This window comes from Fundulus heteroclitus, chromosome 3, assembly GCF_011125445.2.
Source record: "Fundulus heteroclitus isolate FHET01 chromosome 3, MU-UCD_Fhet_4.1, whole genome shotgun sequence".
Lineage (NCBI taxonomy): Eukaryota > Metazoa > Chordata > Actinopteri > Cyprinodontiformes > Fundulidae > Fundulus > Fundulus heteroclitus.
In genome coordinates this window covers 36,969,185-36,996,259 of record NC_046363.1, presented here as the reverse complement: position 1 = coordinate 36,996,259, position 27,075 = coordinate 36,969,185, and the positions used below count along the sequence as shown (strand labels likewise).

Genomic DNA, 27,075 nt, shown 5'->3' with positions numbered 1-27,075 from the left:
AGAAGCCAGAGGAAGCCGCCTGCAACGAGCTGCAGGTGTGGGCCACGCCTCCTCAGCCAACTAGACACACCTGAGGAGTAGAGTTAGAGCAGCCAACACAGAGAACCCTGACAAAAAGAAATACTGAAAAATATCCACAAACAAAAAGAGACTCTTCAACCTGCAGATCACTACGTTAGAATAACAAGAACAAAGGCAAGGCAAGTTTTCCTCTCTAAGGAAACCCAGCAGGTTGCATCAAGTCTCTCCAAGCAGCATTCACTCCTCCTGAAGGAGCGTAGAGCCACAGTGACAGTCGTCTGCATTGTTGATGGATTTGCAGCAATCCCTCATACTGAGCATGCATGAAGCGACAGTGGAGAGGAAAACTCCCCTTTAACAGGGAGGAAAAACCTCCAGCAGAACCAGAACCAGGTTCAGTGTGAACGCTCATCTGCCTCAACCGATTTGGGGTTAGAGAAGACAGAGCAGAGATACAAAAGCACAGGTGCAGAGACACATTAGTCCTTTAATCCTGGAAATGTTCTTCAGGTGATAGAAAGCCGACTTTGTAATTGTGTTTAGATGCTTTTGGAGGTTCAGGTCAGAGGCATCATTCCACCCAGATTTCAGGCAGTGGTTCCTAGCTGAAGCTGTGTGCTAACTCTTGATCGCTCCTCCATTGGTCCAGAAATTATTAATTCAGTTTTCTTTTTATTCACCTGTAGAACATTTTGGCACATCCATGCAATGATTTCTTCTAAGCATTTACTCAGCGCTTGAAAGGATTCATCATCACCTGGTGACATGATGATGTAGAGCTGTGTGTCGTCTGCATAGTTATGGTAGCTGATGATGTTTTTATGATCTGAGCTAGAAGGAGCATGTAGATATTGAAATGGAGGGGACCCAGGATGGAGCCTTGGGGAATCCCACATTTGATTTGTGTCATCCCCAGGCATGGACTGGTAATCGGGCGTACCGGGCATTTTCCCGGTGGGCCGACGTGCTGTTTGGGCCGGCAGACCCGACATGTATATTAATAATATGTATTATTATTATTATTATTTTATATATCGGCCTCGTTATATTTGCATTATGCATGAAGAAAAATAAAATCAGCAGCGCAAGAGTCTGTTCCTATCATCCGGCCCTTACCACAGGCTACTGCAGCCCATTGGTTATCATCCCTGACAGTCTAAAGGGCTAGGCCAATCATAAAGGAGAAAAACACCTTCACGTTCCATGTGGAACTTTGTGCAGCGGTGTTCACAGTAGTAATGGATAAGAAACGCAAGAGAGGCGCACAGAAACTGCGCGAAAAAAAGAAACCAGTTCTTCAAACGGACGCTGCGAAATGTGTCAAACTGACTGACATGTTCCCAACAGCAGGCCCTTCATCTGCTCCGGTTGCTGATGAAAAATATGGTGGTGGTGGTGGTGGTTGTAGTCAGTGACATCCGGTAGGGTTCATAGCTGGTGAGGCACTGACATCATCAGAGTCAGATTTACTAATATATACACTCTACAGAATAGACTCATTGCAAAGTGCTGAAAGCGACTGATTGAGCCAAATTAATTCACCAAGAGACATGGAAAAATATTGATTATTTGATGAAAAAATAAAAATAAATTATTTGTCATTTGACTGTAACAGTTTATGAGTTAGTTATGATGGATTTCTGCATTTGTAACACATTCTAAAACTATAACCCACATTAAGCACATTTCATTACAGAAACAAAACATGAATAATTATCACTGTCTTACCTCTACTTAGAAATGAAGTTCAGCGGCGCTCTTTCTGAACAAAAATATCATAATTTTCCGGTAAAAGTTCTCTTTATCTTCTTCAGTTTTAAAAGTCTCTCAGTCTCAGTGGAGCTCACTGCCAGGGAGGAAAGCCTTCCTTCATCAGTCCTGTTCCAGCTGTATGTTTAGAGTCTTTTTAGTGCTTTACTTGTTTAGCATAACTCGCTAATAAAACATCCATACCTTGCTGTCACTCTACAGTTTTGGATCAGGAGCGGTACTCCTTGAGCGCCCCCTGCCTAGAGGCCAAGGAACTGCCGGCCTCACCTACAACCAGTTCTTTGCCTTTTATGTTTAAGCAGCAGCACAAAAACATGTTACCTGCACACAGTTTGATGACCAAAACACAATTCGTAATCCACATATATTAAATGGAAAATCAGTTTATAACTGTTTGAAGAATTGAATTTATGATCTAGAGACAGGAGGATGCATTCACAGAATGGAAGCCAGCACAGTTAACATGGGATTGCGCAATCCCAGGGGAGGCCAAGCGCGCTTGTTTAGGAACCATGACAATGTGGTAGGCCAGTCTAATCCAAAATGCCAGGGCCGATTTTTTGTCCCAGTCCACCCCTGGTCATCCCTGATGTAAAGTTACCTACTAACACAAAAGGTCCCTGTCCTTTAAGTAAGATTTAAACCAGTCGAGTGCTGTAGCAGAAAGGCTGACCCGGTTTGGTGCTTTAACATAATGGAGTGATCGACTCAGGCCCAACTAATTGTTTTTATTAATGCTCAAACTTTAGCTGTGTCTGCAGAGTGCTTGAGGCCTCACACTCTTGCAAGCACACAGACATGCACACTCATATCTATATCTCTGTTTTACATCAACACGTATGTTGCCATAGCTACATCATGCCAAGGTGCCCTATATAATTATGTAGGATGCCATGATGAGGTTCCTGTAGAAAGACTGTTGTAAAAACAACTTGTGTCTACTTCTGCAGCTTTCTGTGTTACTGTGCTGGGAAATGACATCTTAAGCCGCAAAGTAACAAAGATTTTCAACTTTGTCATTGTTTTTTTAATGTTTTTTTACTCAACAAGCCTCAATATTCCCATTTTTTATTAATTACGTTTTTCCTCCCTTGCAAAGAAAAACACAAGTATATAAAGGCTGACAACTGTTCACACAAATGAAAAACAAACTAAGGGGAAAAATAAGCATTATGAATATTAGAACGGTGTTCAACCAACAAATGATGCCAGTATACCTTGGCATTTATCCTAGATCTCTCTGGAACACTATTGGTCAGATGGAAAACCATTTGATTAAACAATATTAGTGGTTTGATGATGGAGGGGAGAACCGGTGTCAGACAAGTCAATGTAAAATATTCCAACTGTTGGTTTGTGTTTCGATCTTCTGACCTTTTACTTCTATGCACTTCTTGTATTTTTTTAGACTAATACCTACAGTGAATCTGAAATCCCCGGGTGTCCTAATATGTGCGACTTTGGGCCGATCCAATCAAACTTGACACCATTTCCACACAAACCGGTGATTCCCAACTTGGGTGAAACAGATTAAACAGTTTTGTGCCTCTGTAAGCAACATTTTCTCAGCACTGATGTGGCGTTTAGCCAAACTGTTCAAGTGTGTGAAAGATTTAATTTGAAAGGAGCTATTAGAACTAGAACCACCCTCAGTGGTATAAAGTGTGACATCACTATCGGAGCAATAGCAGTGATGAGATTAAAGGCTCTTTGAATAGAACCAGAACCTTTAAAGATCCATTCCTTTAAAAGAGCCGTTTCAGATGAAGGATTCTGGGAAATGTTAAATGTTAAAATGTTGTTTTATAACACAAGCCCTGCTTCTAACCTCCCCACACCTTTATGGCTGATTCGTCTGCTGGGTTACAGAGTAAGGACTCCTTTAGCATGACGCTTTAAGCTACAAATTACACAATAAATGTTATTCATGCACAGAAATAACAAAGGTCCAGGTTTGAAAGATTTAAACAGAAGCAGGGCAGAATGCTATCTAAAGAGGAGAGTTTGAGAGGATGTTTTACCCAAACCAAAGTTGGGAAAATAACGAAGAGCTTGTTAGTTTGAATCCGCATCGACCCAATAACTTATCCGAGCCGCATTACCTGCAGCTGCTCATCAGAACCCATCAGCCATCAGGGAGAAATGGACAGATCGTACGGCCCTGGATGTCTCTGGGCTGTGAGCGACCGACTAATGAGCGCACAATCAAACTCAGGAGACGCGGAGGGCAGAGAGAGTTCAGACTTTAACTGAGTTTTTTTTTTTTTTGGTCTGCGGCCCTCTGCTACTTTTTTCTTTTCCAACTTATAACACTGCTGGGTAGCGACTAATATTTCTTGGCAGAAACCATTTACACTTGACGGTGAATTGAAATGACTCGGAGTTAAAATCCCCCTGAAATATCTGCACATGCAGGCACTTTGGTGTCTCTCTCATCTTTTCGTGACTGTCAGTGATTCATGTTTTACAAGTGAGTGAAAATTTCCCTGTTGCCTTCCACCTGGTTGCGGCAGACAGCCGTTGCTAAATCCCACCCACATGTTTGCACCAAATTACCAGCAATCAATCTGTTATTAGTTATCCCGACTCTCTGAGTTCTGTCTCTTCTCGGCAGCCGGCGCTAAACTGTGATTGGCAAACTTCAGAAGTGGACTTGAAGCGTCCGCATCGCCGAGGCGTCAGCTCCGCAGCTCGCAGTGGTGTAATGTGTAACAAGAGCTATTAATAAAGCCGAGCCATGCGTGACTCCACTTCCTCTCATGCTTCTCCTTGCTGAGGACTCAGTTGTGTGAGTTTGGATCAGTCTAATCACATTTGTTTAATTAAGCACAGCTAATAGACTCTCCAGGAGACGGGGTGTCTCGCTGTGACGCCGGCGCTGCGTCGGGATGCATGTCAAACACGGAGGCTCACCCGTCGCTGCAGCTCCCGCTGCTCCACGCCGCGGGACCAGGCCGGACTTCCGGCCACGTTCCCAAACTACAGGTGACTTCCTGCAGGGATGGGTGCCAGTCAAAGGATTAGAACTTCCCTTCTGATGGAGAAACAGATCAAAGCAGGTTATATACAGTTCTGGTGAGATTATTTACACTAATCGTGTGCATGAACGTCATAATAATTTTAGAGCTTTGGTTTGATTTATTACAGTCCTTTTTACCAGAGTGGAACAATCATGCACCATGCAGCTGCAATCATTTTAAAGGCAAGAATTGGACGCACAAGTTTAAGCGTTTTATCTAAAAAATACCTGAAGGTCACATTTTTTTTTTTTTACATACAAGTATAAATACATATGCTGTTGTGAAAAAGTATTGCCCGCTTTACAGATTTGTGCTGTTTTCTTTTTTTGTTTTTGCCTTTTGTCACACTTGCTGTAAATATTTCAAATTTTAGTATAAGACAAAAAGATAACCTGTTTTCAGATATTGTTCTAATTTGGTGAGTGAAAAAATTATCCAAAAACAATCTGGATTTATGTGAATGTGTGCTTAACATCATGTCTCAAATCACAATTAACTACTTATTTTTAAGCTGAAAGGTACCTTTACTGCCAGACCTGTAGAATGGAGTAATCACTGAATGAGAACCTGTCTGACAACAAGAAGTATGCAAAGGATCTCAAAAAGCAACACATCATGTCCCAATCTAACAAAGTTCATTCCACAGCCACTTGCAGCTGGAATCGCCGCAAAAGTCCCTCTAAAGTCAGTCCTTTAGGGGGACTGAACAGGTATGTATCCTGAAGTTTTCAATTACTTTGTCCCATTTGGTTTTGGGTTTATAATAAAGGAAATTTTCTACAAAGGTTTAGGCATGTTCTATAAATGAAATGGTGCAAACTCTCAAACAATCCATTATAATTCCAGATTGTGAGCCAACAAACCATAAAAATTGCCATGGGGGTGAATACTTTTGCAAAGCACTGTAGAATCTGTCGCAATCGTTTAGCATTGGTGTGGGCGGTATCATGCCATGGACCTCTTTAGCCCCTTTAAATTAAATGTATGCAAACGCCACAATTTAAATTTAAACACACATCAGAGAGGCTGAAGGAACTGATAAGGCCAGACAACAACAAGTGAAAACTTTTCTTAAGCCCAACCTTTACCATATTGAAATTTAGTGGAATGGGGTTAAATGTCAGGTCTGTGCCAGGAAACCAACCAATTTAAATAAACCTCTTCTGGTTCTGAAAAGAAGAGTGCTTATTAGAAGCTTGTTGGTGGTTCAGAAAGTGTGTGGTTTCTGCTCTACTTGTCAAAAGACATCTATTCAAATATGAATGGTAGCACATGCATATATATATATATATATATATATATATATATATATATATATATATATATATATATATATATATATATATATCTCTGCTATGAAACTTTTTATCAGAGCTGGAATAATAAAATAGTATTAATAGATCCAGATATCCTCTTTTTAGTGCAGCATATTGCCAGTTCAACGAACATTTAGCAGAAGCGTTTGACACCTGCTGTCTAGTTGCTCCCCCGACAGGCAGATTAAAATCATTTAGTATGTTCAGGATGGATAAAATGCAGTTAGTGTAAGATTAACTGTGAATTCACACTTAGCATACAGAGCTTATCAAGAGCAGGGGAAAATTATTCAAGGACTAAAACCGCATTACAAAAAATATATAACTCCCTTATAAACAGTTTGTTTATAAATTATGGGTTATTATAATGCGAATAGTCCATTTAAGGGCAATTTTGTCTTAGAGTATACCAAGGTTTAAGTCATTAAAGTGTAAAAGGGCCTTTTCAAACAGGACGAAGACCCCTTTCAGAACATGGAGGTCTGAGTAGCATACTGGCAAAGTCTTCTGGGTTGGTCCTGATGATATACCTGTGGAGGTATGGAAATGTCTAGGAGAGACACCGGTTTAATTTTTACTAGGCTGTTCAATGAGATCTTAGAGAGTGAGAAGATGCCCGAGGAATGAAGGATAAGTGTGCTAGTACAAACTATCAAGAACAAAGGAGATGTGCAGAGTTGTGGCAACTACAGAGGAATAAAGTTGATGAGTCATACAAGTTATGGGAAGCTAGACTGAGGTCAGAAGTGAACATCTATGAGCAGCAGTATGGTTTCATGCCATGAAAAAGTGCTACAGATGCAGTATTTGCTTTGAGGATATTGATGGGGGAAATAGAGAAGGCCAGAGGGAGCTGCATCGTGTTTAGTAGAGCTCTAGAAAGCATCAGACAGGGTGCCGACAGAGGAGCTGTGGTATTGTATGAGGATGACTAGGGTAGCAGAGAAGGATGTTAGAGTTGTGCAGGACATGCGTGAGAGCTGTAAGACGGTGAGGTGTGCAGTAGGTGTGACAGAAGAGTTCAAGGTGGAAAAGTGGGACTGCATCCAGGATCAGCTCAGAGCCTCTTTTTGTTTGTGTGGACAGGTTGACAGATGAGGCTAGTCAGGAATCTCTGTGGACTGTAATGTTTGCAGATGACATTTTGATCTAGGGTGAGAGAAGGGAACAGGAGGAGGAAAACCTAGAGAGACGGAGGTTTGCCCTGAAAATGAGAGGGATGAAAGCCAGCTGTAGCATTGTGACAGAGAGGGACCCACGTGGAACCAGTGACGTGCAGTCAGAGGAGGCAAATGAGGCCTTGTCATCATGGAAAGAAAGAAAATATATAATAATGATAACCTAATATATATTGTGATTCACTCAGTAATTTGCAATAAAAGTTCTTTTTTTATCTAATTTCCTTATTTTTTTTATCATATCTTTAAAATCGAAGACTTTTTGCTATTTTCCATGTAAATCCTTGGTGGCGCTCGATAGCGAAGCCGGTTTGGCCACAGTGAGCTTGGCCTCCCCTGGGATTGCGCAATCCCATGTTAACTGAGCTGGCTTCCATTCTGTGAATGCATCTTCCTGTCTCTAGATCATACATTCAGTTGTTCAAACACTTATGAACTGATTTTCCACAATTCATTGTATGTGGATTACGAATTGTGTTTTGGTCATTAAACTGTGTGTTTTCGTGCTGCTGGGTTATCATAAAAGCCAAAGAACGGGTTGTATGTGAGGCCGGCAGTTCCTTGGCCTCTAGGCAGGGGGCGCTCAAGGAGAACCGCTCCTGATCCCAAAATAGTAGTCAAAGCAAGTTATGGATGTATTAGTGAGTTATGCTAAACAAGTAAAGCACTTAAAAAGACTCTAAACATACAGCCGGAACAGGACTGATCAAGGAAGGCTTTCCTCTCTGGCAGTGAGCTCCATTGAGACTGAGAGACTTTTAAAACTGAAGAAGATAAAGATAACTTTTATCGGAAAATGACCGATATTTTTTGTTCAGAAAGAGCGCCGCATGGACTTCATTTATAAGTAGAGGTAAGACAGCGATACTTACTCATGTTTTGCTTTTGTAAGGAAATGTGCATAGTGTGGGTTATAGTTTTAGAATGTGTTACAAATGCAGAAATCCACCATAAATAATTTAGTTTTTTTTTTTTTTTTTTAACAAAGAATCAATATTTTTTCCGTCTCTCTTGGTGAATTGATTTGGCTCAATCAGTCTCCTTCATCACTTTCCAATGAGTCTACTCTGTAGAGTGTATATATTTGTAAATCTGACTCTGATGACGTTAGTGCCTCACCAGCTATGAACCCTACCGCACGTCACTGCATGGAACCATTAGGTTACATCTAGCAGAGATGAGGACGGTGGAGTTTAGGTATAGAGTAATGATGAATCTGGAAAAGAGGTAACAAAACACGTCCAAGCAGACTGGAACAGGTGGAGAAAAGTGTCAGGTGTGTTGTGTGAGTATCAGCTTAGGTGTACAAGATAGTGACCAGCAATGTTGTATTATTTAGACAGTGGCACTGAGGAAGAGACAGGAGGCAGAACTGGAGGCAGCAGAGATGAAGATGTTGAGGTTCTCTATGGGAGAGACGAGGATGGATAGGATCAGCAATGAGAAAACCAGAGGGACAGCTCATGTTGGATGTTTTGGAGATAAAGCCAGAGAAGCCAGACTAAGATGGTTTAGACATGTACAGAAGAGGATAGTAAAAACAAACCAAAGAGATTTATGGTTGGAGTTAAAGAGGACATGACACTAGTTGGTGTGAGAGAAGAAGATGCAGAAGACCATTGAGAGGGAAAAGCTGAAAGAACTAGTACAGCACATGGATATACTTTTCAGTAGTCGTTTGTTTCAGTGTTTAAAACCTTGTTTTTAATTGTTCTTATGTAATAACTTAATTGGAGAATTTGTGTTTTTATTAGCTGTAAAGTGTAATCATAAAAACCAACTGAAGTAAACTCATAAACTCAATCTGTATAATATGAGTTTCTCTTTTTTTGGATTGCATTCTTCCCAAGCGACAAATAAATACATAAATAAACACGTTTTCTATGATGTCCCGATTTATTGAGATGCACCTGTAACCGGAAGAGCTCAACATTTCAACAAGTGCTAGAAGGAGATGCAGGAATAAAAGCAGATAGGGAAGAAGATAAAAGGTGAACATCCAGTGCTTATCCAGACTAAAACCTGCAGACAAGCCCCAGTCTTCCCAGGAATCCTTGCTGAGCTTTAAAGGCGGAATAATTACAAAAGAGCGGCAGACGAAAAAAAAAAAAAAAAAAAAAAAAAGCAAACCACAAAACCAGATCAACTAAACGGCGATGGAGCATTCCACATTTAGACGAGACGTCTGTCTTGTAGCTCTTGGGCATCTTTCTGAGACAAATTACTTTCTGTAGTAAATAGCCTGTAATTAAAATATACCCACTTGATGGAGAGAGAGCAGTGTCTTTCTATTTAGTTATGGGTTGGAAAGATTAATTCTGGGGTGTATAACCCTTGCAATTTTCCAAGCGATGTTTATTGTTTTCACAGCAGGAACAAAAAAAAAAAAAAAAAAAAAAAAAAAGTGTTGATGATTAAAAGTCTCATCCCAAGGTCTGCTTTGATTTGTTTACACTTCACACATGTTTGTTTTAGTGCTTTATAGAGCCTTCTTTATGCTTTAGAAACATAGATGTGCATTAACAATCTGCATTTGGAAAGCTCTCAAACGTCTAATAAAGATGCCGATGTTTGGACGCCAAAAGGTCAGGGTTTGTTGGGTTTGAATGAAAAGTGTTGGCGCAGTCAGCCTGAAGGCAACAGATGAAAACTGGAGTCTGAAAAGAGCCTTAAAGGGAGACGAGGGAGAGAGAGGGGGGCATCGCCATTAGCTGCCCTCTGCGTTCACTCTGCAAAAACGAGGCTCACTGGGCCCCCTGGTGGTGACAGTTAGAGTCGCGCCCACATGAATTGTTGCATTAATCAGAGGCTGCATTGAAAATCACCAGCTGTTGTCATCCGCGATGAAAACATCTCCAACTTAGCATGAATTTATAATTACGCAGAAAGCGAATCTGAATCTCTTTACTGGAACTTTTCAATTCCCATTTAGAGTCTCCCAGGAGAGAAAGCTGGTGTGAATCATTCGCAGAGATTCGGCGTGTGTGAGGGAGATAAGATTCTCTCTTTTTATTTTTTTTTTCTTGTTTTCTTCTCTTCTAATGCAGATCTCACATATTTCATAGTGAAACTTTTGTGGAGTCCCAAAACCACAACAAATGAACTTTTCTGAGAACTATTTGCACACATCAGTTACTATAAGGGCTGCAGAGTCGCTGCATATCCTCTGATAAATAATCTCAGCATAAGAATAAGAAACATATATGTCTAAACGTTGTCCAAACCCAAAACACCTCAGTTTGTTATAAAGCTCTCCGCTCCACTAATTCTATATTTAACAGCGAGTGTAAATGAAGTGTAAATGTAGAAACGGATCAGTGTGTTGTTTGTGCTAAAAAAACGCGCTCGTATTGGAAGTAAACAGCTGCGTTACCTGTGGGCTCCTGCACACCTGCTACTGCAGAGCAGTTGGCCTGTGCACAGATGCGAACTGTCAATCATTTCCACGGAAAAAAAAACCCATCCACGCACACACACGGGATTGCGCAAAAAAAGTTCTAATGCTTGGCACAAATGAAAAATAAAATTAAATAACGTGTAGCCTATCCGTAACGTAAATGCATGAACATGTATGCGAGGATGCGACAGAAGCCCAGCCAACGCGGGATAAATGTATCCACGTATTTATTTATTTATTTATTTTTTTACCTTAAAATGAAATATAAAAATAATATTGTGCAAACATTATAAAGGGAAATAAGGAAAGCAAAAATTAGAGTCAACGTTAATGAATTAAAAATGTTTCCAGATGAGGGCAATTTCAGTTGCAAAACCAGAAGTTAGGAAATTCCCGACTAATTACTGGAGGTGAAACGGATCAAGTCTTTGAATCGGTTTTATTTTCCGAAATCGGTCCATTCACAGTTTGTTAAAATTAAAATAAATTACACATCTGTCCTTTAACCCTTTTGGTTGATTAAGAATTCTTAAAAAAAAAAAAAAAAAAAATCAAGGAATCAATCAAGGTAAAAATAAATATAGCTTACATATAAATATGTGAAAACATATATATTGTGTACCCTTCTCTTCATAAATGTGCATTGCCTTTTTATTCTCTTTAATTTTGCTCTGCACGGCCCCGTATGTTTAAGGAAAATAAGCAACAGCTGACGAACTGCGTTAGAAATGTTTCCTGCAGTATAAACAGAATAATAATAGGGATATTTTCCCACTAAAAGCTTTGTTCAAATTGGCGAAATTAATGAGATAAAACAGGCAGAAACAAATATTTATAATTATATATTTTTTTATTTCTAATTGAAAAGTTATTTGCACGCACTTTTGCGCCCTTTCCTGCGGCACCTCCTTCGAGTCGGTGAGGACTGAAGGTTCGGCGCAGGTGTGCGCAAAAAAAAAAGGAAGCAAAGCGCACCGCTGCACGCAATCCGCCGCTGATCAGACTTTCTGTCTTATTCTTTTTTTGTTGTTGTTGTTGTTGCTGTTGCTTCAACCTTCCTCCTCTCCTTGACATGCAAACATGTGGCGTGTAAATGTGAGAATGAACGTGAATGAGTGAGTGATGCGCTCTCCTGGCGGGCACCGCTCTCTCTCCCCTCCGTGCGTCCCCGGATACCAAAGTGGGGCAATGAGACGAGCCGCGCCGCAGCTGGCAAATCATCGATTTGAGCATCATGCGAACGGGGAGGGGCGCTTCATTTACCTGCCACCCCTTCATCTCAAAGCAGCCCTCCTTCCTCGCATGCCGCCACTCTTCACTCCTCTCCTCCACTTCACCCACGCTGCCCGCAGCGCACGGTTGTTAGCGTTTTCTGCGCTCCGTGTGCGCTTCAACTTCAACCTCTCCACGCCCGTGCGGTCTCCAGAAGACCACCCCCCCTCCTCCACCTCCACCTCCTCCTCTTCCTCTCTCTCCTCCTCATCCGTCGGACTTTTGACTTTTTAGAGCAGCTTTTCCTCCCACAGAGCAGTCGCCTATTTTTGGATCTCTCGCCGTGGAGCGCTGAAACAGGGAGGCTGTTCAACTTTTGATGGAAAACAGGAGGTCGAGCGGCTGCTGACTTTGAAGGTACGGTCCCACACAGCCGCGCATGGCCGCCCTCAGCTGATCGGGGTCATTTAAAGTCTCATCGTTTAAACAAATCCGGTGCGTCTCCTTTAAACGTGGATAGTCAACTTTTGCACCTATTAGGACACCGTTTAATCCCAATTTTCTTCCAGAATCTAAAGTATATTCATTCAAAAGCAATAACTGGCGTTTATTTTCACGAATCTATCATTTGTCCATGCAGGTAGAAGTCTGACATAGATGCTTAAGAGGTGTCTTTGTGGGTACACCCAGAAAATGTGTTTAGATTTAGCCACACACGTTGTTGCGGTGACATTTAAGAGAAATAAAAAACTAAATTATAGGGCTAGTTTTCCCTTATAATGTCAGCCATCAGTTGTAGAGTACAGAAAACTTGTCAAAGTTGGGTAAAGTTGCTCAGCTTGAGCAGAGGTTGCACACCTGTCACCTCCTGTTTCCTTCTTGCTTTCAAAACCATTCTAAAACCCTTTTCTTCATATTTCGCCGTGAAATCTTTCAGACGTCCTTCTCGCTGTCTGATCCCAATCACCTTTTCCGCAAAAAATAATAATAAAATAAGACACATTCTCGTGGTGTTCTGGGGGTTTTAACAGCAGGAAGTGATGCTGGGAGGGGGGGGGGGGTGCTCATCATTTCTATTTTCCAAAGAAACTTAAAGAATCAAGTAAATTTGAAAACTAATTAGGACTTTCTCCTGTTAACGTTAGCAGAAAAACAGCAAACGTGTAAAAAAACCAACAACAACATCACAGACTTAGACAAATATTTAGAATTGTGTTTAAGCATATTGGCATATGCAGGTCAACAGATGTGCGAAGAAAATACTAAAGAAGATCGTGCGCGTGGTGCCAAGTTAGGAGACGTGTGTGACAGCACGGCTGCCTTTGAATCCTTTTATTTCCAACTCGATCAACTAAAGTTCCAGTAAGTTTTCTGCATCTCAGACACTTTCTTCTCCATCGCTGCTTGATTAAAACTCGTTTTTTTGTTTTTTTTTGTAAATGTAATCACACGCTTAAAGTTGAAGAGCCTCTTCCCTTGTTTCCCAGCCTGACTGGGCGTCAGGCGGTCAGATGCAGAGTGAGGACACAGAGATGCTGTCTCTTCCTCTGTCACTGGGCTGATGAATTAACGACCAGATCACTGTGCTGGTTGCGTTTTTTTTTTTTTTTTTTTGGTTTTGTTTGCCAGACAGAGAACAAACAGAGCGATGTACAGGGAGCATGTGTTGCCGTCTCCGTTGTGCGTGGGCACTGCTGCTCTGTGGTCTGCAGCCTTTTAAACGTCTCTCTCTCTCTCTCTCTCTCTCTCTCACTCGTGCTCTCTCTCTCTCTGCCTCTTTAGAAAGAAAATAGCTGACATTTCACACAAGCAGTGGCTCGGCCACCGGCTTAATCAAGATCGTTCATAAATAGATGTCAGCAGAAAGGCAGGTATGACCTGATGACTCAGAGAGACCTGAGAAGATGTGTCACCGTCTCAGATTGAGTTATTAGTCGGGGCTTTTCTTGAAATAATCGTGCGAGCGAATATGCACCGGCGAGCACGAGCGTGGCACTCTCTTTTGCATGTGAGAAAACAGGTTATGGCAAGGAACCGGTGATTTTTCTCCCTTTTATCTCTGCAGATCGCTGGCAGCTCAAGGTGCTGTGGCTTATCTGGTCAGTGCTGTTGAGAACAGCGACTCACACACATGCACCGGCACACACCAGCCTGAGCAGCCCTTTTCCTGTCTCAGGCTTGCCATGTGTCACTTCTTGTAAAGTCCTCAAGAAGCACAACTTCTCAGTATTACTCCTCGGCTTTGAGAAAACTCCTCTAAAACCCCTTTTTTTTTATCAGTTTGTGGTCGGGAACGTGGCACAAGAATACATCTTTCTCTCTCTCTCTCTCTCTCTCGCACACAGCCATGTCCCTCGGCGGGTACGTCGACATATTTGGCCATATCTGTAAACCGGTTTGGCAGGGCCGATAAGAATCAGAACATGAGGATGGCTGAACATGACTGCCGGGGTCACAAAGACGCAGCGGTGGAGAGCGAAACATCTGTCGCAACCGTGTGATGAAATCCCACTTCTGCTCTTACAATAACCCCTCTGTGATTTACAGTCAGCAGACTGATCTGGGGAAAACTGTTGCGGGGTTTCCACCGTCGGTTCTTTTAACCTCGCAGGTATACAACTCTTTTTTTTCGCCCGTTTGCTTTTGTTTTCATTCCGACTAATCGAAACCAGAGCACGCTGCGTTTACTGTACTGTAGTAGTGTTACGTCCAGGAAGTCGACTCTGATGTGCACGGAGACGTCTCCGCAGCAGTCATCCCGACCGGTGTTTGTGATGGCTTCAGTGCTGCGCAGACCCCTTTTTTTTCTCTGGGAATAATCTGACGCTTGCCGAGCTCCAGAGAGCACAAGAGGAGACGGCAAAGTCTGTCCCGTGATCACGAGGGACCAATTAGTGTAAAGGAAAAGAAAGTTACAGCATCGGTTATGTTTTTTCTTTTATTCAGTTTTTGCTTTTCCTGCACATTCAGCCCCTAAATTACACCTAGAAGTAGAGCTGCACCTATCAAAGGTGTTCCAGGCCAGTACTGATTTCTGTTTTTTCTTTGAGGCCTGATTCGGAGATGTCACAAAATATGAAGAAAACCTCGATCGACGCAAAATTTGCAGATTTCTTTAACTGATCAGCACGTCACTAGTGGCAGTCCCTTTACGTTCAGTAAGTCCTGCTTCCTATAAATGAACCAGCAGTATATTTTTCCCGTTCAAGGTTGGCAATTATTTTGCTTATCCGTTAAATTAAAACAAAAAATAATCAGATTATGTGTGTTGTAGTTCATAAATGCAGAGATGCCACAAAGGGGCTTTCCAGGCTGATACTGTTTCCCATATTTTCTTTGTTGTCTGACCTGGCTATTTCTTTTTTTTTTCTCCTCTGAGGATTATAACATGCACAAGACAAACAATTTGTTGCAGGTTTACTGATAGAGGTAGTTTAGCATCCAACAGTAAAAATGAACAAGTTTTAAAAATGATCGTATATTCCTAACTTTTCATCTGATTTTTGTCAAACTCAAAGTGCAACGCTGTTGATTGACGTGTTTATAGACAGAAAAATCCTTAGCTCTGATACAATTAATGGATAAGAAAAAAAAAATCAGAGCTTTTAATTGTCTAAGGAGTATAACACGTTACAGGGAGAAATGTGCTGCATGTTTCTTAGTAGAGGTGTTGAATTCAACAGATAACGAAGGTGTTACAACAATATCTATATGTATATGTCCCTTACCTTTATCAGATTTTTGTGATGCTACCAAACCATTGCTAAACTAAAAAAAGAGAGCATAAAAGTAAAAGTGGCTGGCCGTGATTTATTAAACCCAAAATGAGGAGTTTTTGTTGCTTTGATGCATCGTTTGAGTGGGAGGAAAAACAGATTTATTTCCGGTATTTTAAAATGTGGCTAATTTTGATCTCACTTCGAATGATTGGCGCATCACCACCATGAAGGCCTGATCATTTTGCTGGAAAAAAAAAAAATGCAATTAATATAAAAAAAAAAAAAATCTAATTTCGTCCCCATCTTTATCTGCGACTTGAGACTTTTCTTGAAATTCTTGCTGCCGAACATGTTCTCCTTCATCTCTCTGGTGTTTGCAGAGATTTTCGAGCTGAGGCTGATATCTCGTCTAAAACCATTAATCGTCCTTCTCTGCCACCTCGATAATTATCGCTGTGGCAAAATAACAGCTCAGCAAACAGTGAAATTATACCTGCGGTAGGGAGTGGAGTAAATACCTGTTTTAGCCGCCAGCAAGTGTATTTATTAGACTGTCGCCAGTAAATAAGAGGCCTGTCTCGCTTCTTTTTTTTTTTTTTTTTTTTCAAAATGTGTGGCTCTTTGGGGATTCGACGCGTGCACGCTCCTCAACGCTGTGTAAAACAACTCTGTCAGACTGCTAATGGTGGAGAAAGATAACAATGATCTTCTTCCCACAAAACCTCATCCACGGCGTGTTGCAGCTGGTTTGTAAAGAAGGGAAGAAAAAAAAAAGCTGGGCGAGTTAATAATGATTGCTGCATTCCTGGGCTCAAAATATATGAAAGACACCCCCCCCCCCCCACCACTACCCCTGCTGTCAGTTATAGACATGCCACCCTGGCTGCATGATCAGGAGCTGCAGCTCATTTTGTCATTATGTGAAACTTTTTTTTTTTTTTTTTTTTGTAGGAAGCATCAAAAGGAGTAAAGAAAGAGGGAGGATGGGGGGTGTCGTAGGGGGGTTATGTTGTTGGAACATGTTTGATTGCATTTATTTCGGTGTATGTTTTGCATACTGCTGCTCTAAATTCCTTGACTTGCTGATAAAAGCCTCACATTGTCTGTGCGTCCTCAGAATGGGCTCGGCGAAGTCCTGCACCGGAGTCCGTCATCTCGGTTTTTCGTCACGCTCCTCCAAAGTGACATTCCTCCCGCTCGCTTTCTCTTCTTCCTGCTTCTTATTTCCTGCCGTTCAAGGCATGTGTGTGTGCGCGCAAGTTTTCACGATTCAAATCACATTAAGCGTCCCGCAGTGTGTATTTTCAGTTTTTTTTTTTTATTTATTTATTTGTTTTTTTTTTAAGCCACATTGTCTTTTGTTGTGGCGCTTGTCTTTATCCGATCTGTGTAGGTTTTTCCTGAATCCTTTGTTTGGAGGAGGGGAAAAAAAAAAAAAAAAAGGAGCGATTTGGAGGAAAGCGCATCCCGCTAAGATCAGGTTGTTAATACCCACCCACGTACCCCAATGAAACGATTTCAACTCACTGTATTCTTTCCGCCTGACACACACACTTTGCCTTAACAACTGTTTTGTTCGTCAGGGGATGGATGATTTATCCTTTGACGAGGGATTAAATCTGCACAGAGAAAAATATGCAGATAAAGAGCCGCATCTTTCAGAGAGAGAGTCTCTTATTAGGAGCGCTTTGCCTTCGTTTCCATGCAGTGTCACTTCCTGAATCACCTGCAGCTCCTGGCTGCAAAAAAAAAAAAAAAAAAAAAAAAAAACCCACAGGGACATGTTGACCTTTGTCACCCCTCGCTCACAAAGCCATCTCCTCATCCTTCCGTCTCACGCACCAAACCACACCCCCCCGTCTGTCTGGCTGTATTAATTGTTTATTTGTTGCGATCCACGAGGCAGAAATTAGAGTTTGATTATTCGGTCATGTGAAGGCCGGCCCGTCCGGGCTGCAGTGGCAGAAAAGTCATTTCTTTTAAAGAAACGGCTCCTCCTCTGATGCCTGTTGATTTTCTGCCAGCTAATTGGTTCTGTGATCTAATAAGGAGAGTGGAGCGGAGAGTGGAGCGTACGAACAGGGCGGTGAAGGGTGAACCCGTTTGGACGCAGGTTGATTTCAAAATGGGGAGGCGGGTGGGGGGGTGGGGGGTTGTAGGTTTTTTTCGGAGAGCGCGGTGAAGCCTGCACGCCGTAGCCGAGCGGATGTTGGTGTGTGCGTGGGAGTTGCAGCATGTACAGTGCACACCGCGCACCTTGAAAGGTTGATTCGAGAGTGGAGAGCTGCTGCGGTGTGAGAAGCCAGCGGGGCGGCTCTTGCCGTCTTTTCCTCGCAGCGCAAACGGTTCTGGTGTTTTTGTCGCTGCAGCACAGCAGGGAGAGGCCGAGCCGGCGTCAGGCCTTCGCGTCAGCTGACCCGAGGTGGAGACCACTTGCTCTGCTTCTATTTCTGTCTGCTTCATGTGATTATAAAACAATTAAATACTCAGGAGCCGACTGTCGGTTCATCACATCCACCACCCCCCTATCTCTGCTGCCTCCTCCAACACCAAAACATGGACGTACACGACGCAAATCTGCTTCTTTGGAGATGATTCTTCCAGCCTGCCTGCCTCCACCTCGTCTAATAACTTACTAGGTTGCAAGGCTGTACTGTGTTTTATTCTTTTTGGGCAACAGTTGAGTCCGCTTTGCCAAAAGATACATTTTGAGGCATCATGCTTGTCGTTTTCCGGATGGTTTTCATTGAAATATTGCTGTATTTTTTTCATTAAAGAATTGAGACATTTATGTTTTTTTCAAATAGGATGTCTTCCTATTTTTGGAACTTAACCTCTGCTCAGAAAGAGCAAAAAAAAAACAAAAAAAAAAAAAACCCAACTTGGTCTGTTTCATTTGACTTTATTTCCACCCTCAGTGTCTGTCTGAGGTTCGTCTGCGCACCCACTCGCAGAGGCGTCTTTCTGACACGTTCCTCGACAGATTTATTAAAATCCTCCACAGCCTCTAATAAATAACACCATTATGTTTGCGTTATTGTGGGAGACGCTTCAGAGTGGAAACCGGTGGCAGAGCTTAGCCCCCATGCTGTTTGTGTTTGCCGCACAGACTAATTTGTATTAGGAGGCAAATAATCGTATTAATGCCCATTAGAGGCATCACAAGTGGCGAGCATGAAGACATCACAGACACCTACGTGCGGAGAGCGGCGGCGGCGCTCTGCGCGACGCACTAAATAAAGACGCTCCTCTACTGCGATGCGTTCTCTTAGTCATGTTCTCCCCCTTTTGTGTGCTGATTATTGGTGTCGTCTTTAAAGAAATAGGCTTAATGAGACGTAAAACGTGAGGCTTTAAAACCAGCGGGCCAAATGTGACGCACAGATAAGTATTACCTGTGATAATGCGCACTCTGCAGGTGGTTCAGCTTTTCTTTCTGTCATTCCTCATGATGTCTTTACAAACGTGGCCATCAGGCATGAAAAAAAAAACAAAAAACCCAAACAAATCCTGCCTGCCTGCACAGTTCCCCTTGTGTGTGTGTGCAGAATCCAGAGGCCTGTAAAAACCCACCCTGAACAGAGCTAAATCTGCATTCAGCTCATGATTATGACAGCACCAGGCTAGTATTAAAAAAAAAACAAAAAAAAAAAAACAGCTTTCTGTGCTTCAAAGCCCATTTTTTGCTCCTCTTTTCTGCGAGATACAAAAACCCGCTATATGTTAATTGATAATCAGCAGTGTTGATTCAGTGGTGCATTCAGTGCAAATCTGTGCCCTTCTGGATGTCAGAGGGTTTCCGCGAGCCGTGCTCGGTGCCAAAGCCTCGCCTGGCAGTGGCGGCACCTGTTGGCTGGTGCCAAGGCCTGGCAGGGGTTATCGGCGCTCTCTCTGATGGCGCCCGACAATCGCTGTGGAAAATGACTGCAGCGGTTTGCGTCATGCCAGAGAGAAAAAGAGCATTTGTCGACAATGGCTCGCTTTTCACCGTCGCTCGGCTACCGAGAGCGGCCAGGGGGGGGTAAGTTGAGGGAGGGGGTAAAAACATGCAAAAGACACCGAGTGTGGAAAACATGCAAACGTGGATGATGTTTTGCAGCAGTGCCGTGAAGGTCGAGGTGCCGCAAAGCAGGGGATGCAGAGAGTGTGATGGCAGTACATATGAGGGGGGCAATGGGAGCAGATCTGGGGGGATTTTAAATGTCCTGTCTCTATAAGTGACAGGCATTCCAGGGTTTGTTGAAATCTAACACACATCATTTTCCTCAATGAGGGGCAGATTAGGCGATCGCCTGAACCCATCAGCCTTATACAAGACTACTGGAGCATTTCAAGATGCATGAAAGCTGATTGAAAGTGGATTATTACTCTGAAAATGTTTCAAAAGTTAAATAATTATTGTGTTTTGTATTGTGTTTTCCCTCAAATTTTTAAAAGTCTGGAAACACTGTATTTTAGTCTAGTGTAACCTTAGTCATTACCTGCAAAGGAATGCTCGAAATGACCGCATTTTTAATTTGATTGTCGGAGAAATGTTGTCAATAGTCTTCAGGATAGAAGATAAATGGTCAATTTACTTAAATACATACATACAAATGCTAAAATAAGAGAAACAAAAAAAAATGCAGCGGCTATATACATATGTTTTACTATCTTTTAGTATTTATCTTCAAACAATAACCTTCAAATTCGGCCTTTGTTTCATTTTCAGGTTTCAAATCCCGATTTTTTGTTAGGATTAAAATGTCTCAAAATGATGCCGAAAACAAGGTGACCCTGCTTGTGCGGCCCTCTGCTCAGACACAAAGCGAAGCTGTGTAACCACACTGCACACCGCAGTCGTGTTTAGTTTACAGTGTTGGCAGTTTACTGAAACCCCGAGCATGGTCGAGATAAGAATTGATAGGGGAATCTGTGTAGTGGCCATGGTTCATTACAGCCGACAACTTGGTCGGTAAGGAGGGGGGGGGTCTAAAACCAGCACAAAAAAAACAAACTCTTCCTTCCATTTCCTGTCGAAATCAGCCACAGATATGGGACCCTTTGTAAGTTCAGACGCCCCCATAAAGGTTTACACTGGGCCAGGAGTCAACCGCAGTGTTGTTCCATCGCGGGTCTGCAAGGTGAGTTTCACATTGTAGTTTTTCCGTTAAAAGCTTCGGCCTTCTGCTGCCTTTTTTTGTTCTTTCTCTTTTGAAACCAAGTGTGTGTTCTGCGACGCACAAACTTTTGACCTCACAACAGAGGCGGGTGGAACGATGATTTAGTTTCACATGTCTCTGATGATACACTTCAGTATCACTTTATCTGCACCTTGTTATTTAATCTGTTCCTCTTTTCAAATTTTGTTTAATGGCGGCTTAACTCCAAAACTGACCGGCCTTTTTTTAATCTCTTCGCGTTGCTTTCCTCCCTTTGCCGAATCGAGCGCCTCCCCAGCGCCGCCTGTCTCGTTCTTACGTTTGATTCATTCGCCCGATGTCATTCTGTGCCCTGCAAAGATTTATTGGGGCGCTCGCGAAGCGTCTCGCACGCGCCTGACCTGCGAGGTCGCCTCAAAAGCCTCTGGTTCTGCCGCTGTGATAGGTGTGCAGGCTTCCTGTTTTCTCTTGGTTTCCTGTTTTTGTTCTTACGCGACCTGGACAGAAGCGGGTTCTCACCTATCATTCGTCGCAGCAATTAAGGAATAAGAGTGCACTATTTTACGTAGTTTACATGTTTGCATAATATCCTGGAGACACATGAAAAACAACATTTTAGATATATTTCCCTCCCCCCCTTCCACCTGTGCCTGTCCACCTTCAGCACTGTGGCTTTTATTAATAAACTGTTATTATAAGCCTACCATATAATTACACACAAACAGTGCATCAGTGTTTCTGTTGACTGTTTCAACAGATTATCTCTTCTGCGGCTTCTGAAACCATTGCAAAAATAACAGCGACGACGTCCAGCTGCTCCCTGAACATTTTGTCCTTCTTCCCCTCTCGAATGTTTGACAGTTCAGACTCTTGTTGACAACGTCAACAGAGATTATCCCACCTTATATTTTGGGACAATCTGCTTTGACAGAATGGAGAGTACAGGTTAAAGTTAGTGAGGTAACAGAACTGTCAGAGTGTAAGGACCCAGTGACTGAGATGGAAAGAGTTTTGTCTATATTTTATAGTAATGTTTGCATGAAGGAGAGGTTAATTTTATTACTTTTAATGGAATAACGCATAGTTAAACAACAAGGCAAAGATGATTAGTATATCCCTGCATCTATTTCAAACAATATCACTATAACTTTCGTATTTATGATGCATGAATATTGGCAAATTGCTTAACTTTTAATATAAACAGATCACAAACTGATCATAGAGCCTTATCAGTTCAAACTCAACAATCATCTTTTAATGTAAGGCATATATAAATACAAACTTAAGTGTATATTATCTTTCTCCTATGTATTAAAGAAGTTTTTTGTCCTGTTTTCAGCTGACTTTTTCACTAGGCGTAACGTTAAATATCCGAAGCCAGATAGTTCTTGTATTTGGAGCACTTTTCCGCTGTAAACAACAGAATCTTTTAAATGAAAGACGAGCACAATAACACACAGTCACAACAGATTGAGGTATTTGGAGTGTGTGTGTGTTTGTGAGAAACTGTGTGCTGCACACTAATAAATGCAGGACCGCCTCACTCTAATCAAGTCGATTAAAAATTCCTGTGTACACAGTCTGAAATTGTTGGATGTGTGTGTGTGTGTGTGCAGGAATGCATGGTTGTGTATTCCTCTGTGTGTTTGTGTGTTTTTCCCTAATGTCTCCACTTTTATTTGTCGTCACCTGAACATCCATCCGTCCATCCATCCATACCCGCTTACAGATGCAGGGTCGCAGGGGGGCTGGTGTCTATCTCCAGCGGTTATTGGCCGAAAGGCGAGGCACACCCTGGACTGGTCCTTCATCTGGACCTTTTGTACCTAAATAGAGAAATATTTTCAAATAGAAGGTGGGTTATTAGTCCCTCAGTCTTACATCCACTTTTACTGTCTTCCAGAGCCGGCCAGAGATTATATGTGGGGCGAGGGCACATTTGAATTGGGAGCCACCACAGGGCCAGTTTAACTAGTAGTGGTCACACGTTGTACTTCGCCATTTATGCTAAATGGTGAATTCCTTAAACTGACCACGTGACAGAGTGTGTTCTGTATCACAAACGTTTTGTTTTTATTTGCATTGCTATTCATTTCTCGAAATGAATAGCAATTACATGGCAGATAAAAGTTAGTGGGATGATTTAAAACATTGAATAAGTTCTGCACTTAGTTCAGTTCTGCACAATGAGGTCAGGGAAAAGTAGAAAATGTTAACTTGTGCTCATAATTATTATTATTACTATTATTATAATATTATAAGCTACCACTAAATAAGTAAATAACTGGTTGAGGTTTATTTGAAATCAACCGCAGCATGTGTGTGGAACCTGTACCAAGCACTGACACAAGCTGTAGTCATTATTAAATTAGCACCACTACATGTAAACAGAACAACAAAACTACAAAGATTTTTTTTATTGCATTATAATGGTCATTAACATTAGTATCTACCTTATGGTGGCTGATGGGTGTGGCAGCTTAACTCAGCAGAAACAGTACATAAATGAAGCAGGAGCTGCAATGTAGGAACACCATTTGTTTATAAGAGTTGAGCTTAATAAAGCGTTATAATGCTGTTATGTTGAGGCGATAAATAACACAATTAAAACCGAATCTCCAACTTAGGTTTATGCAATAGCATTAGCAACACAGCCTAGCTAACCTTCGTAGATGGAGTAGCCGTTGAAAACTGACGTGCTGTTACATCAGAAAGAATGTAGTCCATCTTTTCATCTTTTGATTTTTTTTTTAAACCCTTCGGTGCTGACAGCACAGATAATTATTGTAAAAGTATAATTTGATGGCGCTGAAGATGTTGCGTCATCATTGGCCTTAAGTAGGCACCATAATCAAAATTCCTTCAGCAATGAATCGTTTGCTTTCATTAACGTCAGAGTACAGTGAGTCGATGCTCAGGTATTTGCAGTCCCGTGTACACACATGAAATACTTATGACTAGGAGTCAATAGTCTGATAGTGTTGCTTTCAAACGATGTTCCACAGCAAAAATATCATTGTATCGTCTTCCAGAGATACATCAGCTTTTGTTTTTCTTCCTTTTCCTTTAGGTTCATAAACTAGACTTTATCAAGAAGAACTACACTTTTAATTTGCTATACATTTTTGAGTCATAGAAACCAGTCAGGGACCAACCCTGAGACCAACTTTTGTACGTTGTGAAGGGAATCACTTGATCATAATTTAAGATGATGGATCCTTATTCAGGGCGCTGTTGCTTTGCAGCAAGACGGTCCTGGGTTTGAGTCCTAGCCTGGGTCTCTTACTGTATGGAGTGTGCATGTTCTCCCTGTGCATGTGTGGGTTCTCTTTGGGTACTCTGGCTTCCTCCCACAGGCCAAAAACACGACTGCTAGATTAATTGGCTTCTCTAAATTCTTGCGACCCCAAGACGGCTGGATGGATCCTTATTTACATCAGACACAGGGTCTATAGATGAAAACAAGCCTTTTTGTCCACTTGGTATGTTTACATTTAACTTTTTAACAAAATTATCACTGTAAGCTGACTTTTTTTTTTAAAATAACACACAACTTTAGATGTAGTAAAAATATTATTGCAAAGCATTTTTGTCATATTGACCACCTTTACTTATCACTACCTCCTACTAGGCATGGGCAAGTTACCAGTACCAAAGATTTACCAAAGTTTTAAAAAAGGTTTCAGAATGACCAAAATCTTCTGTTATATATAATTTGTATTGTTGTAAGTCATTGTTATGAGATGGCAGCAAAAGTGCTGGAGTGACCGGCTGTATGGAGCACATTCACGTAGTGCTGCCCCTCCTCCACCTGTTGCTAAAACCTGCACATCAGCCCTTTTAAAGAAAGGCAATCGCTCTGTTCCCAACTGAGAAGAAAGAAACATTTTAGATTTTTTTTTCCCCATTCATGAAAAACACAGACACACACACACCACCCATTACTCCTATTAGCTGTGACAGCATTGGGCTGCAGGCTGGCTACCTGAGCAGATAGCCTGACTAATTAAACAGAAAATATCAGCTTGTTAGACGTGCAATACTCCACATGAAGCAGACAAGCAATAAGCCAGAACATTCAGCACTTAAAGAACTGTTTGTTCTATATTTTTGCTTAACATTGTTTTAAAAATCCCAGTTAGAATGAATGACATTATTAAAGCTACATTGATCAATGTTTTATTTGTTTATCAGCAGTAAGAACAACTGTTGCCCAACTGTTTTAAATACTTGTGCAAATACCATGAAAGCAGGGTATTTTTAGGTCATCGTGCCATGAGAAACTCATATCAGCCCATTTCTGCTTAGTGTTTAAAAATGTACAGTTTGAACCATTTCAAGTTAAGAATTTGATATTGTTATTAAAATAGCTTTTCCAAAATGGTTGGAGCAAGTGAAAGACTAGATTCATCGTTAATAAATATGAAATTTGAAAGAGTTTATTTTTAAAGCGAGGTTCTGTTAAAGTGTTGTTAGCAGCTAATTTGTTGTCTGTAGTGGATATTTCCTCATTATTTTTGTATAAATCCAGATGTGCTGGTCCCAACAGCTGGGACCAATGTCTAGTCCAAGAGGGGCCAAAACCAACGGGTACTTTTACCGAGTAAAAAACAACTCTGAGCTCAAGAACACCAGCGCGGTTTGTGTGAGCGCTAATCCTACAACCTTTAAACTCTGTCCAGTTAGTGTTGGGTGGCCATTTATAGAGAAACCCATAATTATTTACCCCGTAAATTGAAGATGGAGGTGGTGTGCCACCGATGATCTTCTCGTGTGAAACATGTACCGAGAACGGAACAAGTAAAGCATCGCCAGTCAGAGGGACCTCCTAATAGAAAGGTAATGGCATTTAGAAATCAATAAAATGACATTTAATTAGTTTTTCACACAGCTTTGTTCTTGCATTGACTTTAACTGACCATCCTGTACAACTTACATTCTGAGCACGTGTTTCGACTAGGAAGATCATTCTATGCACTAATTCACTGCCACCTACACCAATGCTGTGTGTAAATTACCATCTTCTTTGTAAATAACCACCAAATGCAAATGTGACAACAGTTTAGAGGCTAAAAAAAAAACAGTTCACACAAACTGTTAGGACATTTTCATTAATAAAGTTGTTTCCAGAAAGTAGAACACTTGCTTTGGTCTTGTGGTCCAGCAGCATCGGCCTCTGGGTGACAACGATCGAGATTTAGACTGAACAAAGAGAGTTATCCGCTGCAGGTAAGATAATAACAGCGTGTGACATTAAAAAAAAACACAGAAGAATCATACCTATCACTTTAAGATAGAAAGGTGCATTAGAATATCATGAAAATATATTTATTTCAACCTTTAAATTCGTCAAGTTGAGTATATTGTATAGACTCATTACAGAGTGTGATTTTGTGGTTATTTCTGTTCATTTTGATAATTATTGTTCAGGTGTAAATGACAACTTTAAAATCAGTTCTCAGAAAGATGTAATACTACATAGGACCAATAAAAACTGGATTTTATTTTTAGAACTGAAATGTTACATATATTGGTTTACTCAAGAACCAGTAAGTGACAGGGTCCACACAGAGGGTTAAGCCACAAAAGGTCCTTGAAGTAAGTCGAAGGAAAGTTTAGTGGGTGGAAAAACTGTGGTAGAAATGAAAAGTGCAACAGGGATGAGCACAGCTTTGAGAAGAATGTGTAGCAAAGCCCGTTCGATAGTTTGAGATTCACAAGGCGTGGACCGCAGCTGGAGTCAGTGCTCCTTGTTACTCAGTGGTCCAAAGTCCTTTTTTTCAGATCACAGTCAATTTAGCGTTTCATTTGGAAAAATAAGGTCCCAGAGTCTGAAGGAAGGCTCCAAGCTGGTTGAGATCCAGTGGCGAGTTTCCTGATTTATGCCACCCACCAGTGTTGGTCCTCTGTGCTTTATCATATCCAAAGTCTGCGCCGCCTCTGGATTTTTTTGTGCACATCATAATTTCCTCACCTCCAAACTTTCTGGTGATGCTGATTTTCCAACAGGATCTGGCAGCTATCCACACTGAAAAAAAAGTACAACTAGCTGCTTTAATGACCATCGCATTACTGTGCCTGATTGGCCAGCTCACCGGCCTGACCTATATAAACCCCAGAGAATCTATGGAGCATTAGCAGACGAGGTGAAGGCCACTGGGCTTCTTTAACAACTCAGTATTACATGAATTACTGCATCAGCGCAGTAAGCCACGCAAATATAACCCCCGTCCATATATTAAGTGCTTTGCACTGCTGCATGCATCTCCATGACAGCGTAGGACATAACATGAGCAGAAGG

General features: G+C 41.6%; 1 protein-coding gene across 2 annotated transcripts in view; it reads left to right on the top strand.

Annotated features, from left to right (window-relative positions):
• Positions 1-11,906: 11,906 nt before the first annotated feature.
• The window catches only part of LOC105936753 (DNA-binding protein SATB1), a gene marked incomplete at its 3' end in the record, with an annotated part of 40,043 nt that continues 24,874 nt past the window's right edge, over positions 11,907-27,075 (top strand). Inside the window, 1 exon segment of one of the 2 annotated variants that reach the window (XM_036135317.1) lies at positions 11,907-12,331. 2 annotated transcript variants of the gene reach the window in all.